The 18,079-nt window shown below is 43.7% G+C and overlaps 1 pseudogene; it reads left to right on the top strand.

Annotated features, from left to right (window-relative positions):
• The first annotated feature begins 217 nt into the window (after nt 1-217).
• On the top strand, nt 218-13,501 carry LOC101988776 (annotated as a pseudogene).
• Nucleotides 13,502-18,079: the final 4,578 nt, after the last annotated feature.

The following is an 18,079-nucleotide window of genomic DNA, read 5'->3' as shown; positions in this document are numbered from 1 at the left end:
GTTATTGGTAATGGTCCAGAAAAGAAAGCTAAAAAAGGAGATTAGATTCAGGGTTCTTGTTTTGAAAAGAACAAAGGGGATATATATATACATATATCATTTCATATATGTGTGTATGTATTTAAAAAGTAGATTATTGAATCTACTCTGAAAAGAAAAATGGTAGGATATAGATATAAGATAGAAAGGTATATTAGGAGTCATCGGCTGCTCCGCGATGGTGGCCACCTCTGTGCTAGGAAACCATGTGTGGGTCGGCACCGAGATGGGGATCCTGAAAGGGGTGAACCTTTAGCAGAAACATGCGTCAAACTTCACGCAGTCTGGACAGCCAAGATGTGAGGAGGCGGTGAATGCTCTGTGCTGGGGCGCAGGTGGCGAGACCCAGATCTTGGTGGGCTGCGCGGACAAGACTGTAAAGCACTTCAACGCCGAGGAGGGTACATTCCAGAGGCAGAGACACTGCCCAGGCGGGGAGGACACGTTCCGCGGTCTCGCCCAGGCTGATGGCACCCTCATCACATGTGTGGATTCTGGGATTCTTAGAGTCTGGTTTGATGATGACAAGGAAGCATCACCTGACCCACTCTTGGAACTGAAGGTGGGTCCTGGGGTGTGTAGGATGCGCCAAGACCCAGCACATACTCATGTGGTTGCCACATGTGGGAAAGAGAATGCTTTGAAAGTATGGGACCTACAGAGATCTGAGCAGCCAGTGTTCCGGGCCAAGAATGTGCGAAATGATTGGCTGGATCTACGGGTTCCTATTTGGGATCAGGATATACAGTTCCTCCCTGGGTCACAGAAGCTTGTCACATGTACAGGGTACCACCAGGTCCGTGTCTATGATCCAGTCTCTCCTCAGCGCCGGCCAGTCCTGGAGGCCACCTATGGAGAGTACCCCCTGACAGCCATGACTCTTACTCCTGAGGGCAATTCTGTCATCGTAGGGAACACTCATGGGCAGCTAGCAGAAATTGATTTTCGGCAAGGGCGTCTACTGGGCTATCTGAAGGGGTTGGCAGGCAGTGTCCGTGGGCTGCAGTGCCACCCTTCCAGGCCCCTATTAGCCTCTTGTGGCTTGGACAGAGTCTTGAGGATACACAGGATCAGAAAGGTAGATTGTTAATTCTACTTTTAAAAAGCAACTGCTAGTTTTAAACATTTTACATTGGAGTGAACTTTTGTATACTGTATACAAATTTGTTATACTGATACAAATTTGAGATTAATTTTGTTAAAATATATTATACATATGTTTCTAATCTTGTTCAAGGCATTGTACCTATATAGTTCATTTAAAAATATAATGCAAATTTTTAGTTCTGGAAAGTTATTATTACCAACCAATTAGGATATAAGGAAATGCAGGTTAGTAATTAGGCAACCATTACAATTAAACTTGTAATCACTTTAAGTATGTTTTCAAAGTCAAACATATATTTTAGATAGGACAGCTTCAAACACTTCAGATATATACGGAATATGACATTTAAGATGTTTTAATAATATAGGTTCTTTTTCATGACAGTGAGACATGCTTGTTCTTGGCAGCACCAATTTACTTCAGAGAAGAATATGGGCATCAAAGAAACTCCACATGGAGTTTACTTTCTTGTGGCAAAAGTAAGCCACTGATCAAGAAAGTGCTCTTGCCGCAACTGCTGACCATATGCTGTCCTAATTGGACAAGTAGGACACAAAAGAAAGTAATTGCCAAACATTGTCAAGACAAGACAGGACAGTCCTTCAAAAATCCTGCTTCCCAGAAAAGTCTGTCAAATATTCTAAGTCTGTAGGCCAAAGATGGATGCTCCAATGTTGTAGAGTGTCCAGGCAGCCAGCTAGCTGCTTCTTTCATTTCTCACAATTTTTGGAAGTCACTTGCTCACACTTCCTGCTTACTCAGTTAATATTATTTCCTTCTCAGGTCTAAGAGGGAGTTGAAGACTAGATAGTTATAGTTTTCCTTGTTTACTAGACTTGGAAAAAATTCACTAAAGAAATGTAAAGTATATAAGGTTGAGAGACATAAAAAGATAGTTTTGAATTGGTAATGCAAGTTAGAATAGAAAATGAATTAGGTACAATACTTAGGACTCACCAAGCTAGGATAGATAATGAAGTATTTTATCTAAATTTGTCAAATGCAAATAGACCAGACTTTGTTGATGTATTTATTGTCTGTATATATTGTATATAGTTATTGTATACATTGTATATAATTTTTATATTAGTTTTAGCCCTCTTTTTTATTTTAGACAAAAAGTGGGAAATGTGGTGGTATTTTATTTGTGATTTAACAAATGAAGTTTGCCTGAAGATCAGAGTGCAGAGCTAAGTCACTAAAGGCCAGGCCGTGATGACACATACCTTTAAACCTAGGACTCAGGAGGCAGAGTCAGGCAAATCTTTGATAGTTCATGGCCACCCTGGGCTACACAAAATTGATCCAGTCTAAAAGAAAAACAGAGCTCACACAAAGGTGATCCCAGCACTTGGGATCACAAGACTTTAATCCCAGCTCGGGGAAGGTGGAGGCAGGAGTGAAATGGTTAGGCAGAGAGAGGAATATAAGGCAGGACAAGACAGGAGATCAGATACAGTCTGAGGATTTGTAGAGACAGGGCAGTCTGAGGATGTGGTCTGAGGATTTAGTCTGAACATGCATTCTGAGGTTCTGTAGAGATAGCAGTTAGTCTGAGGACTTGTAGGGACAGGATTGCCCCTTTGGTCTGAGCATTGGTAGAGGTAAGAATTCTAGTGGTTGGCTGCTCTGCTTCTCTGATCCTTCAGCTTTCACCCCTGATAGCTGACTCTGAGTTTTTATTATTAAGGACAATTAGAATTGGTGTATTTCTTTAGGTGGAAAGAAAATCCAGTACAAACAGAGCACAAAGTCTGATTATATTGTTAAGAATTTATTAAAGTTTCTTCATAGCTCCACAATATATTTTAAAAAAGTATTCAGTGGGGATTTGTAAAGTATATGTACCTATGCAAATTGGTTACCTCATTAATTATGTGTGACCTTAACTGCTTATGAAGTCTTCTATCTGCCTCTGTCCTGTACCACCTCTCTCTTAAGATATCCAGTGTCGACAGTTCCTTGCCCACTCTTTTAGGAAGCTTATTTATGTCTTTAATATACATGTATGTGAATGCATATACACATGAAGTTTTTAAATGCATAAAAATTCAATTGGTTTATGATCATTGTATAATATATCTTGTGTTTCATTTGGTTTAGTGACACAGCCAAAACCACAAAGGCAGACACACCTTATTTTGTAGCTCTTTTTTTCCCCAGAATTATTAAAACTGTCCCTCCCCAGGTCGTTAGTCTTTATATTTGATCTTGGCATCAATTTTCCTGATTAACAATCAGGGAATGTGGTTGTATGTAATATTTGAACTTTATTGAGATTTTCTTCATGGCCTAATGTGTAACAAAATTTTTACATGCTCTGTGGGGTTTTGGAAGGAATGTCTGTCTAGTTTTTGTTTTTTGCCTAGCTTGTTAATTGTTTATACTTCAAGTTCTCTATGAAGTTGTAGGTTTGTAACTAGTCAACCGGCCACGTTTTGGGAGGTGTGAGTCTCCCATTGAGCTGGTTTGACAATCTTTGTCCTTTAGTTATTTGCTGACTTGATGTAAACTAGTGTCTTTTGGGAAGAAGGAACCTCAATTAAGAACATGCTCCCACCAGACTGGCCTCGGCAAACCTGTGAAGCATTTTCTTAGTTAATAATTGATATGAGAGGGCATTTCCCACTGTGGGTGGTGCCATCTCTGGGCAAGCAGTCCTAAGTTGTAGAAGAAAGCATTCTGAGCAAGCTGTTGCCTCTGCTTCAGTCCCTGCTGGCTTTCTTTGATAATGAACTATAAGCTATGAGCTGAAATAAACACCCCTTCCCCAAGTTCCTTTTGGCCATGGTACTTTATTACAGCAATTAGAAACCTAACTAAGATATGTACATTACAACTTTCTGATTTTTATGTGTGTTTTCATCTCTGTGATTGGGATAAAATGCTTTGGGGTTATCAGAGCTTCTTTGTGTGTCATACGGAGTTGTATGTAGTTGGTATTTTCTTTGGGCTCCTAACCAGCTCCCAAATGAAGACATGAAGATTTATTATTAATTATTATTATGAAACGTTGGCCTTTAGTTTATGCTTGTTCCTCTAGCTCTTATAACTTAATCTAACCTGTTTCTGTTTATCTATGTTTTGCCTTGGACCTTTTTACCTTTCTTTCTGTATGTCCTGCTTTCCTGTTTTCTCTGTGTCTGTCTGTCTGGTTGGTCCCTGGTGTCTCCTTGGCATCTCCCTCTGTCTCTTTTTCTTTTTTCCCCCAGCCTAAATTCCTCCTCCTCCTTATCCCCCCTGCCCCGAAGCCCCATCTATATCTCCTCCCTCGCTTTTGTCCTTTCAGCTTTTTATTAGACCAATCAGACACCTTAGGCAGGCAAGGTGAAACAGCAACACATATTTATATAACTAAACAAATGCAACTCATCTTTACATAGTTAAAACAAACAAATGCAACACATTTTTGCATAGTAAAACAGATATTCTGCAATATCATTATAAGTCAACATAAAATATTTCATTCACTATCTAATAAAAATTGTCCTAACCTCTATAGCAGTTTTTACAAGCAAATGCCTTTTTTAGCTGGTATAGCATGGCTTACTTTTTTATTCAACCAATGACAGCTTTGTATCCTATAAGTAGGTTTCATGGAAATAGCATGTAACTAGATACATCTGCTATTAAAAAAAAAGTCTGTTGTATACAGAAGAGAAATTTCTGGAGTCCCCGAAACCCAGATCTAAGACATGTCCATCACCAACTGCACATGTAAATGCATGCAAATTATGGCTTCTCCAAGACTCAGTGTCCTTACTTGTAAAATGGACCAGCATATTCAAATTAGTTACAACTATGGACTGCAATAAAAAAATGAAGTTCCCAACCAAGGAAAACGCCAGTGGTTTTTCAAAGGAAGTAATAAATGTCCAAGTGGGAGACGGGAATCATCTCTTTGTAGCCCAGTTTCCTCTTTAGCTTGTCTCATATCTTCAGAAAGGGCCTGCCTGCTACTCATTCTCTCAAAGTCTGAAACTCCAGAAAAAGACTCTTGACCGTCACACAATTCACGTGACCCATACCATTTAAACATGAGAAGAAGCATTCAAGACCAGGGGAGGAGACTCACTTTCCACCTCAGGGTGAGACAAGGGCCACAGCTAGATACCTGGAGCAGTAGCACATCGTGGGTACCAAGGCCACCTTTCATAGTGGGTGCCTTTTGTGGCTAATAACCATTGTTGCCCTGAACTAAAGACTCCATCCCTCTAAAGAGAACTACAGATTCTACCATAGGCAAGACGTGGGGAATACTTCTCTCTGTTTGCTTTCCTGGTGGGTCAAAATGTCCACCTGGAATGAGATGATTCTTCTGAGAAACAAGCACTCGGCTTCTATGATGTAAAAACCAGACTCAATTTAGTTCCTAGTGACCAGGAGGGGTCATCTTCTAATACTAAGGTATTCCAGAAAGAGTCTTCTCTAAATCCCCCCACCTTGAGCTCATCATCCCATATGTGGGGCTGATCCCAAGAGGGAGTCAAGGAGCTCACTGAGAAGAGGCCCACATGGTAGTCCAACTCAGGTATGTGATGCTCCTTCTCAGCCCTGCATCTTGGTAAAGTCCTGCCAGACCTCCAGAACGAGGAGTGGTATGTGTCTCTGTAGCATGCCATCGAGACACATCCTCTTTGTGAGTAAGGTTGTCACTGTGTCGTGGGGCTCTTCAGCACAGGTTTGGGCCTAAGCACAGTTGGGGTACAGCCAGCAGGATGGATAGGAAAGCAAGGGCAGCTGAGGGCAGGAGGCCTGAAGACCAAAGCCAGCTCTCACCTTGAAGGCAGGACAGAGGCCCAAGGTCCAGTACAAGTTCAGACTTGAGTCCAGACTTCCCATAGAAGCTGGCAGTTCTGAGGTCCAACCAATCAGGGCTCTCCATATAGGATGTGTGAATGGTGACCATGGGATTCTGATGAAGCTAGCTGAGTGAGCAACAGGAATCAGGAGAGCAGAGCAAGTAGAGCAATGTGTGGTGCTCTACTAACAGAAGGCGTGGACATCAGTGGAAAAGCCCGGCCATATCCGGTGGCCAAGCTTTCTCTCTTTTCCAGTGTCCTCCCAGGAGCAGGCCCTGTAAATTCTCTTTAGAAAAGCCTTTGAGTCAGTTTCCTCTTGATTATTCTCACTGCTGTCACCTGCCTCTCCTAGCCGACCCCAGGCTCTACCTGAACAGCAGGGACACCTGTCTAGCCATTCCGCTGAGGCCGCTGGCATCCTGCTCTTTGTCTGCACTTCGTGCAAGATGGAGTGGTCCTTTGAAAACACAAATATGATCATGTCTAAGTCTTTGTCCCTAAAAATCGCATTCCCAGAGCTCCTGAGGGCTGCAAGGCCCACCCGCTCTGGTGGCAGTCTTCATATCAGCCCCATCTGGGCTGCGCTCCCTTTATCACTGCAGCTCGCTACCTTCCGTTGGTCCCTGGACCAACAAACATGCACGCCCAGCTCCACTGGTCCAACTTTCCCTTGCTCTCTAGGAAACACGGCTTCGCCTCTTTCTGGTTCCGCCCCCACCCCCCCCACCCTCACCCATCCCCCACCCTCACCCCCGCGTGCTCTTGCCCTTGCAGCAGACGCTCTTCTTGCAAGCCTTTCTCGATTACCTTTTTATTTTTATGCTGCCTCAGACCCTGAGAATTGAACATGGCCGGCAAGGGCTCTCCCCCAGACCGTCCAGGTCTGTTCCCCGTACAGAAGGTCCTGCTTGTTCCCACGGTGGAATTTTCTCCCACACTACCCCCTGGGTGCTAGTCTATTGTCTGTGATTGTCGTTAAAGCCAGAGCTCAATGAAGACAGTAGCAGAACAGCGCTTCTTCCCTGCTTTCCCCTGTAACCACAGGGTTAATGAATCCATTAATTAAACACGATTAGAGAAAAAAAATACAGATAAACTAGGCAGCATGCAGAGCTCACTAAGGAGCATTGTGGGTTCCGTTGTGTCTTCCAAAAGGAGGTTTTAAAGTCCAAACTCTGTCCCTACAAGTTTTAGAAAGAACAGGGCCCTGCCGATGTCTAGGTGTAAACTTCCCATCTGCAGACCAGAAATCACAAATTTCTGCCTCTCTGACCCACCTAGTTGTGATACTCTGCAGCACTGGCCATAGGAAACCAACACAGCAACATATGGCAGAGCCCAGGTACCCAAACCCTACAAGTTTTGGGTAATGAAGCTAATGACACACACCACTAGCCAATGGCCTGGGCTGTGATCACACTGAGTCAAGACCTGTTCAGGAAAATGCATGATGAAGTTGCCAATGATAGGCTCAACTGAATCCAACAAGATGAAAACCCAGGGCCAACCACTGGGAACTCTGAGGACTGGGGAGTGTTGAAATAGGAGCGGTGGGGCTGCGTCCCCAGCACCCCGCTGCCCGCAAGGCTAGCTTATGCCCCGAAATAATTACACGGACACTGTATTCTTTTAATCACTGCTTGGCTCTTTAGCTCTAGCCCTTTTCTTGGCTAACTCTCGCTCCTGGACTAACCCATTTCCAATCATATGTGTCGCACCCCAAGGTGCGCTTACCGGGAAGATTCTAGCCTACGTCCATCCTGGGTTGGAGCTTCATCGCGTGTGCCTCAGAGAGCAGAGCTCTCGCCTCTGCCCACAAGAGGGGAGGGGGAAATTACTGCTTATTCCATGGGGAATAGGATGTCGTTGAATGGCTAAAACATCAGAATTGTGCAGAGAAACCACCCAAAGCTGAATGAGTCCTCCATTGCCCACCCCCTCTGCTTCAGAAGGAGACAGGATAAAGGGAAGCTCAGAGTAGAAACTGGTTCAAGCAATTTAGGATGCCAGAAGTAATTGTGGAATTGGAAGTTTAAAGGCTATTAGATAGGCACAGATTATGTGAGGGAAACTGGGGATGGGAAATGAGCTACTTCTATTCTCGAACTAATTAGCCACGCAGAGAAAACATGTGTCACCTGCAGTTGTGGGACGTCCTGTATATATGTTGCTTTTATTGATTAATGCATAAAACTGTTTTGGCCTATGGCAGGACAGAATAGAACTAGACAGGAATAACCAGCAGAGATAGAGGAAAGAAGGCAGAGTCAGACGAGATGCAATGTAGCTGCCGAAGACCCTCACCAGTAAGCCACAGCCTTGTGCCAATACACAGATTAACAGAAAGGAGATGGCAGATCTTCAGTTAAGCCAGCTGTGATCAAAGGAGAAGGAGTTATTCCACTCCTCATCAAGATAACATTGTTCTGGTTGATTTTGTGGCAGCAGAGGCTAGTAGTATCACTTAAAGTCTGGAATCCAAATCCTCAGCTTTAAAACAACTATTCAAATATGGAAAAATCCCATCATTTTCCATTCAGATCTGACTATCCAAAGACAACATTAAAGAGACAACTATACCATAGAAAGACTGCAATAAGAAATGATGTTCAGATTGCTTCCTAACCTCCCGAAGATGACATGATGTTCAGATTGCTTCCTAACCTCCCGAAGATGACATGGAATTTAGGGGCTTGACATTGTTGTTAATGTTGTTAATTCCTTCCTATTGGTTCCCTGTTTGTTTAAGTTTGAAAAATCATATGTTAAATACTTTTCATGTTATTCATTTCTTGTCATTAAACATAAAAAAAGATGTAAGAATTAGTTAATAAGAAGCCAGAGCTATTGGCCAAACAGTGTTGTAATTAACAGTTTCTGTGTGGTTATTCAGGTCTGGGCAGCTGGGAAACAAATGAGCAGTCTCTGTCTACAACTCACCAACTGGAAACTTTTCAAAGTCCTTGTGATGGGGTGATTTGTGTGAAAGCAGACAGAGTGTTCATTGGTTCAGAAAAGGGATTGGAATGGTTAAAAATTACATCATTTGAATTAAGGGTAGAAAACAATCACTTGAATGAGTCATTCTGATGAGGGCTTCTGGGAATTATGGACGCATGTTTCTGTGCAAAAGGCTTAGAAAGCATCCAAACTTAGAAGATGCTGGAGAGCACCACTAAGCCCAAAAGGTTTTCCTTACCTACCGATGAATGCTACCCAGTGAGCATTCCCCTGCTGTGTCAATCTGTTCTTCAAGTAGGGTACACAGGCTTGTGTGCTGGCTTTCCCTCTTGAACTCAGTGCTGTTCCATTGGCTTAAAGGGAATAATGATGACCTCATGGTAAAAAGTCAGTCGCAGACAATAGCACTTCACCCTGTTTCTTTGGGGCAGACTTTTTAAAAATGACATTTTTAAAAAACCAAAAAACACTTAAAATTGAGTAAAACATGATTACATTGACTCTAGCTGCCATTTCTCTCTAAACACAGTAGCTTTTTTATCTTGTCTTCATGATTTAAATATCAAAAATAAAGGAAACATTCTTATAAGTAGGAAGGGAGAGATGATGTACAATTGGAGTTGGACCAACAATTTCTTCCGTTCCCTCTCTATGCAGAAGTAAAAATGCTTTTCAACAGAAGACAGTTCAAAAGCTAAGGGAGGCTGAATGGCCAGGACATGGCCATTTGATTCAAGTGACAATGCAACAGCTAAAAGACTGAGTGTTGGGGTGGAGAGATGGCTCAGAGGTTAAGAACACTGGCTGCTCTTCCGGAGGTCCTGAGTTCAATTCCCAGCAACCACACGGTGGCTCACAACCATCTGAAATGGAATCTGGTTCCCTATTTTGTTGTGCAGGCATGCATACAGACAGAACGCTGTATTCATAATATATAAAATCTTTAAAAAGACTGAGTGTTAAGTCTTCAAACAGGAGCCTTCTTGAACTTCAATTATTTAGGTCTAGTACATAGGAATGAGGGAGAGGTCTACACTGAGGTTCACCAGTGAGTTGATTACCTTGTCTTCTATTGTTAGAACTCGGTTTCTGTTGTGGACTGAATTTTCTCCTGGGATGTTGATTGTGGAGCTGTTGAGACAGCGCTGCTGGAGTAGAAGTGTGCAATGCTCTACCCCAGTGTCCTTTAGTGAGCTGCCCGTGTCTCCCTTACTCTACGGTGCTGTTCTCACTTCTGCACACAACTTGAGTTGTCACTGACCTGTAACTAATAGATGACCCAGACTGACTTGTTAGATGCCTGTGTCTGAGCTGGCAGAACTGTGCCACATTGGAATGCCAAGGGTGAGTGGGAGCAGACGTTTCCTGTGTAGGAAGCTGGATGGACAGGCAACCTCATCAGCCCCACTGTGATTCACCAGGAAGCCCCGCCAATCAGTGGCTCTGACTTCTCAAACCACTCAAGCACTCTGCTAGCCAGCTTCCCTCACCAGAGCCACTTAAATAAAAAACGTGTGCCCGGATACAGGCGCCACCTCTTTCTTTTGAAAGCCAGTAGCCTTGGCTGTTTCTGTTCCATCTCTGGCTATATCCTCCTTGTTTTTCCCAGATACCCAAGGCACTTAAAAATGGTGAGCTACTGAAGTGACCTTGGTACCATCATGTCCTTTACCTTGGCACAGAGTCAGCACTTTTGACTGTGGACAGCACTGGGCCGTGTTGACATGTCTGGGCTGATGCCTTCCTCCCACCCAGGTCTGATGTGTGTACCAGTGTTCTAGTGTCTGCATGCACAACCACCAATAGCATGGTAGCTGGCCCACTTCCAACAAGGCAGCATGCCAGTCCAGGCTGGCTCAGATGGGGTCTGAAGCAAGTGACACCTCGCATGGGCGAAGAGCTTTTCTGTGGCCAGCGTGGCCTCCCCGTCCACGGAATGCCAGTATGGAAATAGTTCCCACCGCACTATTCCTACCAGTCTGGGCATTTTCTTGTGAGGGCGGAAATTAGATCACAGGCGTTTGTAGAAGCACAATTTGAAGTCAGAGTTCCTCTTGTTGAAGGCAGAAGGCACAGATGTGGGTAGTATGGTGCACAGGAAGGCTTAACAAGAGTGTAAGGTGACCTCCTGCCCAGTCCATGAGATGGCTGGAACACAGGCCGGCGGTGATGCCCTGAGGGCTAGGGCCCGGGCAGCTTTGGCATTGTAAATGAGGAAACACTATGGCCAAACTGTCATTTCAAAAAAAAGATTTGTGTGTGTGTGAGTGTGTGCGAAAGTGAGTATGATCGTGTGTGGATGTGTTAATGTGCGCGAGAGTGTGTGTATGCCTGCATGTGAGTGTGTTATGTGCGTGAGTGTACACACATGTGTGTGTGCATGTGTGTGAGTGTGTGAGAAAGTGAGTATGATCATGTGTGTTAACGTGTATGAGTGTGTGTGCCTGCACTTGAGTATATGTATGTGTGTGAGTGTGTGTCTGTGTGGCTGCATGTGTGTGTGTGTGTGCCTGGGTGTGTGGGTATGTGTGTAATGTGTGTGCAGGTAAGTATATGCTAAGACATCTGACCTTGTGAACTGGGCAGCCACTGTGTTCTCAGTTACTACACTTATGTCGTGGTCAAAGGACACCATTGTGGAGTTGGTTCTCTCCTTCCACCACCTGTGGATTCTAAATCCAGGTCACCAGGCTTGTGTGACATCTTCACTGAGCCAGCAAACTAGGCTCACAGTGTCCTTGTGTTGCCCTGTCTCAGGAAGTTCCCTACTCTGCCTCCTGAAGACAGGCGTCATGAGAGAAGATGCTCCCGGAGACATCTTTGGGGATGTCCATCCGTGAAAGGGAACCACGGAAATTCAGTCTCCCAAAAGGAAGAAAACCCCAAAAGTCTCTTTTTGAGGATGTTGCTAATAATAAACTTCACTCTGAGTTAGGCAAGTTCAGGTGAAGACCCAGAAGCCTCCCAGCGAATAGGAAAGCAATGATAAAAATATTAGCAATATCTTTTCCTTCAGTGGCAAGGTTACATTCTATTTCCTTTTTATGTAACAATCTGTATTAAGAAAAGTTCTCTAGAGGAACAGAATCAATAAAACATGTGTATGTACATATACGTAATATAAAATATATGTACACCCATAATAAAACCCAATGATATTCATTTCATTAGATTAGCTTACATGATAAGAGCGTGGTAGTTCAACCGTGACTGACTGCAAGCTGGAGAGGCTGAGGACCCGTTAGCAGCTCAATCCACCACAAAACTGGACAGTTAGGCAGTCCCAGCCCAGTGGGTACTGAAGGCCTGGAGGATTCCTGGGGAGTCGCTGGTCTTCAGAGCACATTAGAAAAGCTGGGGGAGCTGCAGTCTGATGTCCACAGAGGATGACACCAGCAGCGAGAGACACTCTCGTAGGCAGAAGCAGAGGCAGGCAGGCAGGCTACTTTCTTTAAGTCTCGCCTGCTAGTTGGAAGGTGCCACCTACTTGGAGAGCTGTTTCCCCTGCACTCAATCTTTTCTAAAAACAGCCGCGTAGCTGTGTCCAGACGTGTGACTCCGAGGTGAGGCCAGTCTCTCCAGCTAACATCCAGGTAAGCACCACACTGTATTTCCCCACTTCTCCCTAGGAGCTATGTTTGTTTTATAAAGTAACAAACATCGGGGCTGAGGGGACGCTTCCAGGGTTAAGAGCACTGGTTGCTCTTCTGGAAGACTCAGGCTTGGTTCCCAGTTGCCACAATGTATTTCACAAGCATGCCTAAGTCCAGTTCTGGGGAATCCAACATCTTTCTCCGACCTCCCCGGCAGCAGGCATGAATGAGGTGCATATATATATATACAGGTTAAACACTCACAAACAAAATTAAATAAATAAATCTAAAATAAGAAACATGGCCTCACAAGGTGGATCAGATGGTAAAGATGATTGCGGCAAAGACTGGTAACCTGAGTTCAATCCCTGGCCCACATGGGGGAAGGAGAGAACCCACTTCCACAAGTTGTCCTCTGACCTCCACACGTCACCATGGTGTGTGTTCATACACATAAGCAAATAAACGTGCTTAGAATTTTTTAAATAAATAATAAGGCACTGGAGAGATGACTCAGCAATTAAGAATACACGCTACTCTAGCAGAGGGCCTGGGCCTTATGCTCAGAACCCTTACGGAGTGGCTTACAACTGCCTATAACTCCAGCTCCAGGCAAATTACAGCCAAAGAATTTAGAAGCCTTGACCGAAGTTCAGCAGGCATTTTTGGTCAGCAACCAACGCTGACGGGCTGACATCAAGGAAGAGGACATCTGTGGAAATGCAAAACAACTTCCTAGAGCCCGTGCTGCTTTTCTGTTGTTTCGTGGCCAGAAGCGAATGCGATCTGCAGTGTCGGAGAGAGCTGCAGTGTTGGAGCAAGCTGCAGTGTCGGAGCGACCTGCAGTGTCGGAGCGAGCTGCAGAGTGTTGGAGCTGGCCTTGTCCAGAAGCTTCTCACTCCTCCCAGGCAGTGCCACGTGTCCCAGAGTCACCAGAGCCGCAGCCCTGGGTGCTGCTGATATCGAGGTGCACGGCTCTGGACCCGGATCGGCGGTAGTTGTTGGAAGGCCGCCCATGGGCCAAGGGCAGCGACAGGAGTCTTCACTACGATGTCCCTTGGAGCTGCTAAACACGGTGGTATTAAAACTGAATTGTATAAGCCAACAATTTAAGAAATTCTGCTCAAAACCAAAGCAGTAAACACTTACATTTCTGTGTAAGGTTCTGTGCACCATCTAGTCTATAGGGTAGAATCTCTGTCCACCTCTTCCCAGATCCGTGATTAATAACATCCAGCAATTGCTTGAAAACGGCCATTGGAAACCTGGATGAGGACGAGGATGGAGGTGAAGAAAACAGCTTTGACAGAGACAGAGTCTGACTATGTATCCCAGGCTCCGGATCTTCTTGTATCCTTTTCCAGAGTTTGGGGATCACAGACGTGCCCAGTTATGTTGCAGCTAATCCGGGTCACACCCCAGACTGAAACCTATGCAAGCTTCCTGTGTAGGAAACAGGCCAAGTCTGTCACACATCCCTTACGTTACTCTGCTGTGTGTTCCTAAGGCTGAGCTTGGCCTTGGATTTCTTCTTTCCAAACTGGAGATGCCAATCTAATTTATTTCTTTATCTATTTTTAAGCTATTTTAAGATCATAATATAATTATATCATTTCTCCTTCAAAATCCTCCCATGCACCCCACCCTGCTGCTCTCTTTCAAATTTATGGCTTCTTTAATTGTTATATATATCTCTGTGTGTGCATACATATACACATATATCATATTCCTAAATGCATAAACCCAACCTGCTCAGGCCATATAATGTTGCACTCAGATCTTGTTTCAATTGTGGGTGCCATTTTTGCACGATGGGGAACAATAATCCCCTCCTGCTTGTGCTGTTTCTTGGGACCTTTGTCTCTTCAGATGGTTGGTCCCAAACGCGGACTGACAGTATCTCCTGCCAACACTACCGCTCTGTCAGCCTCAGGTATGATCACATATTCCATGTGTGATTCTAAGATGAGGAGCTGTTTTTTCTCTGTTTTCTGTGATTTAAAGAGAAGGTTCTCCAGTTCCTGCAGAAATACAAACATGTATGTCTTGGATTTGGAAAAGCAGTGAAAGAATTGAAGTGGGGTTTGCAGAACACAAATGCAGGAGGTGTTTGCTGATGTTTATGTTTCTAAACTGAGAACTGTTTCTTCTGCAACTCAGGGAACCCAACAGTCCAGTTCAGGCTCTTGATGAGAGCAGAACGCTCTACTCCAGACCCACACGACATCTCCCTGCACTTCGGAAGGAGCAGAACAAGTCTATTCAAAAATCAATGTTTTAAACATTTCTAATATGAGATGTTTTAGTATGTGAAAAAGCAGACAAACAATATTTAAAATATGATTTCAACTTAACAATGTCACTTGTACCCCTTCAAGCAATAGATTAATATTGTCCAAGACATAAACCCTGAGCGTACCTCTTAAACTGTGAGCAGGGTTTGCCTCTTGGGAGACTCATTGATCACGTTAAGTCCTCCAGTCTGCTCACTTCTATTTGCTAACACATTTATAACAAGCATGACTTGTTTCTATAACTTTAAAAAGTATGGGGCTGGAGAGATGTCTCAATGGCTAAGAACACTTGCTACTCTACCAGAGGACTGGAGTTTGAATCCTAGGACCCATGGGGGCTATAACTCCAGCTCCGAGGGACACTGATAGTTCCTTCTCTGGTTTCTGGGGACACCACACACACACACACACACACACACACACACACACACACACGCACGCACACAGAGGCGGGACATAGACACACAGGCACACACAAAATCTTTTCAAAATGAAAAGCAAAGACTGTAATTTTTTAAAATCCTTTAAAAAGATCTTCACAGCCAATCTTAGTCAGCTTTAACTAAAATTATCTCAATTTTCCTTTCTTCCAAGTCCCTTGATTTGACTTTGTTTTTCCAGAAAAACCACTTGTCAATGTCAAGCAATCAACAGTTTTCCTTCAGTTTCCTCCATTGTAATATGGAATTTAATGTATCTTTCAGGAGAAGACGCTATAGCTGGCCATGATGACAGCCCCTTCTGAGAAAACCCAGCTCCTCTGAGTGGAGCTTCCAAGAGAAAAATGGCCAAGTGGTTTCATATAAAATATATAAAGGACACACACCATGGTGCATGCAAGTGTCACCTAGAGAACGCCACTAACGTGAAGTCTGCTCTTTATTTTGGCTTATTTATGTACTAACCCATTCTAAGATTTTATTTTAGACTATCAGAACTCTAGTTTTGTCAGGCTGACACAGACTTCCCCCCTCTTTTCCATAGTGCTGTTTTGTGGGTTTTCTTGTTGTTGTTGTTGTTGTGACTAGAATGCTTGGAGACTTTGACTTCTCTGTTGTAGCGGAAATGTTCGCTGGTCTTTAGTCTGAGCAGGTGGGCAAAATATCAACTTCCATGGTTACTTTCACATGTTTACTTAAAACTTAGAACAGAAGAAATCTTGAATACATTATACAACACTTTTTAAAGATTTAAGCTTTGTGAAAGAATTAATTTTAAAAGATCAGTTTTGTTCCCCTGCTGTTGATTCTGATTACCTGGAGAGAGAAAAAAAACTATATGAAGTTTAAAATAAAATAGTTGAAATTTTTATGAAATAAGCTAAACTTTGCTACCTTCAGAACCACCACAGAAAGAAATCTCCAACTTCTGCACATCACATCACATCACACACTCAAAGGGTTTGTTTGTTTGCTTTTGTCTCTGCTTGAGACAGGGTCTCATGTCATCAAATAGCCCAGGCTGGATTTGGATTAACAGCAGTCTTCCCGCCTCAACCTCATGATTGGTGAGATTAGCCACCACACATCTACACTTAAAATACTTTACCTAATGTCTTCAGAATTCAGTAAATATGATACGTTTTAATGCACATCATAAAAAGCTATATGGAGTGGACTTTTTAGGAGTAATGGTGTCCACCAAAGAGTGTTCTTCATTGGTGGAAATACTTTGGTAATTGTGACCACCAGTCACTTGCAACAGCTGAGCATTCCTGACGTGTCCAGGGGTGACTGAGGAGTAAGAGTTTTAATTATACTGAATTTTAATTAATTTAGATGTAAATAGCCACACATGGAGAGTAGCAAGCATATTGGTCTCCTGCCTCTAGAGTTATCATTGGTTGAATTACATTTGGATAAAAGTATCTGTGGAAGCTTGCCACACAGTAATGTTCTTTTCGCTTTTGTAAAATCAATATTGGGATTTGCCTAATTTCCCAAAAAGAGTAAATTAGCTTTTTTCATTGCCTCTTTCCTTCCAGTCTTTCCCTGGCAGATGGTGAAAATGAAAACTCCATTTATCCCCTTTGAGAATATCACTGGCATCTCACTCTGGCCAAGGAAGAACTAGCTGAGCCCCAGGGGCTCTCCTGATAAGCCCCAAACTGATTGGCAAAATGAAGCCCTTTACTTCCTACCTAGAGGAGACCAATGTGCCAATCACACAGCTTTTATTTTTACATACAACTAAAGACATCTACCGGTGATTTGCTGAGAACGAGTAGGCCTTTCTGGGGAGACCTGAGGGTGACCGCTATAATCCTGTGCAAACCTTTGTGAATTGGGGCACCAACAGGAAACAAGGCACACACAACCTGTACTCAAGCTTTGCAAAGATGCAGACTGTGGTAAAGGAAAACAGAAACCAGGGCCACCTGGAAAGTCCCTTTGCTGTCAGGACTAGAAGAGGGGGCACTTCTCTAGTTTGAGAGCCCTGGTGGTTGGCAGCAGCTGTGGTGAATGCCAGTCTTGCAACCTTATCTCATTCTTTGATTTTCCCTTGACTCTTTGTACAGTTACCTCAGACAGTCTTCCAGACCACAGACAGGGCAGATACACATGAGCGAGAGATCTGAAGAGGCAATAGAAAGCAGCTGGCCAGCCCTTTAAGCTTGAAGGGATGGAGAGAGATATTCACCAGATGGTTGGATATTCACCACAGGGCTGTGTGTTGAGAGATATTTGATTATACTGTGTGAAGGTATGTCACTCTGGCTGGTTTAATAAAGAACCAAATGGCCAATGGCTAGGCAGGATTTTCAGGCACAGAGGATGCTGGGAAGAAGAAGGGTGGAGTTTCAAGGAGACATGGAGGAAGCACGACATGTAGGAGATGAGGTAACAAGTCATGAGCCATGTGGAAGCAGGTAGATTAATAGAAGTGGGTTGATTTAAATCTCTAGTTAGAACTAATAAGAAACAAGCATAAGCTTTTGGCCAAGCTTTCATGATTAATGCTACGTTTCCATGTCATGGTTTGGGGTCTGGCGGGCAGGACAGAAAAATCTGTCTGTGTTTTCTTCCTGCAAAGCTCTGGCTGGGTGGTGATGTCAGTTGCCCCTTTTCCTTTCCTGCTTCACTTCCTTTGCCTTGAGTGTGATTACCCTGGGATCACACAATCCCCCAAAGAAAGGCTTAGCTCACAAACTAACTTAGTAATATAGAAGGAGCTGCAGGCTGCGTTCCTGTCTGGCTCCCACACACCTGGCTAGCTTATGCCCTGAAATAACAACACACAAATTGTATTCTTTTAAACACTGGTTGGCCCATTAGCTCTAGC

The sequence above is a fragment of the Microtus ochrogaster genome, chromosome 4 (genome assembly GCF_000317375.1).
Source record: "Microtus ochrogaster isolate Prairie Vole_2 chromosome 4, MicOch1.0, whole genome shotgun sequence".
NCBI classification, from domain to species: Eukaryota; Metazoa; Chordata; class Mammalia; order Rodentia; family Cricetidae; genus Microtus; species Microtus ochrogaster.
Note: the sequence above shows the minus strand (reverse complement) of the source record. Positions and strands in the feature narration are given on the sequence as shown.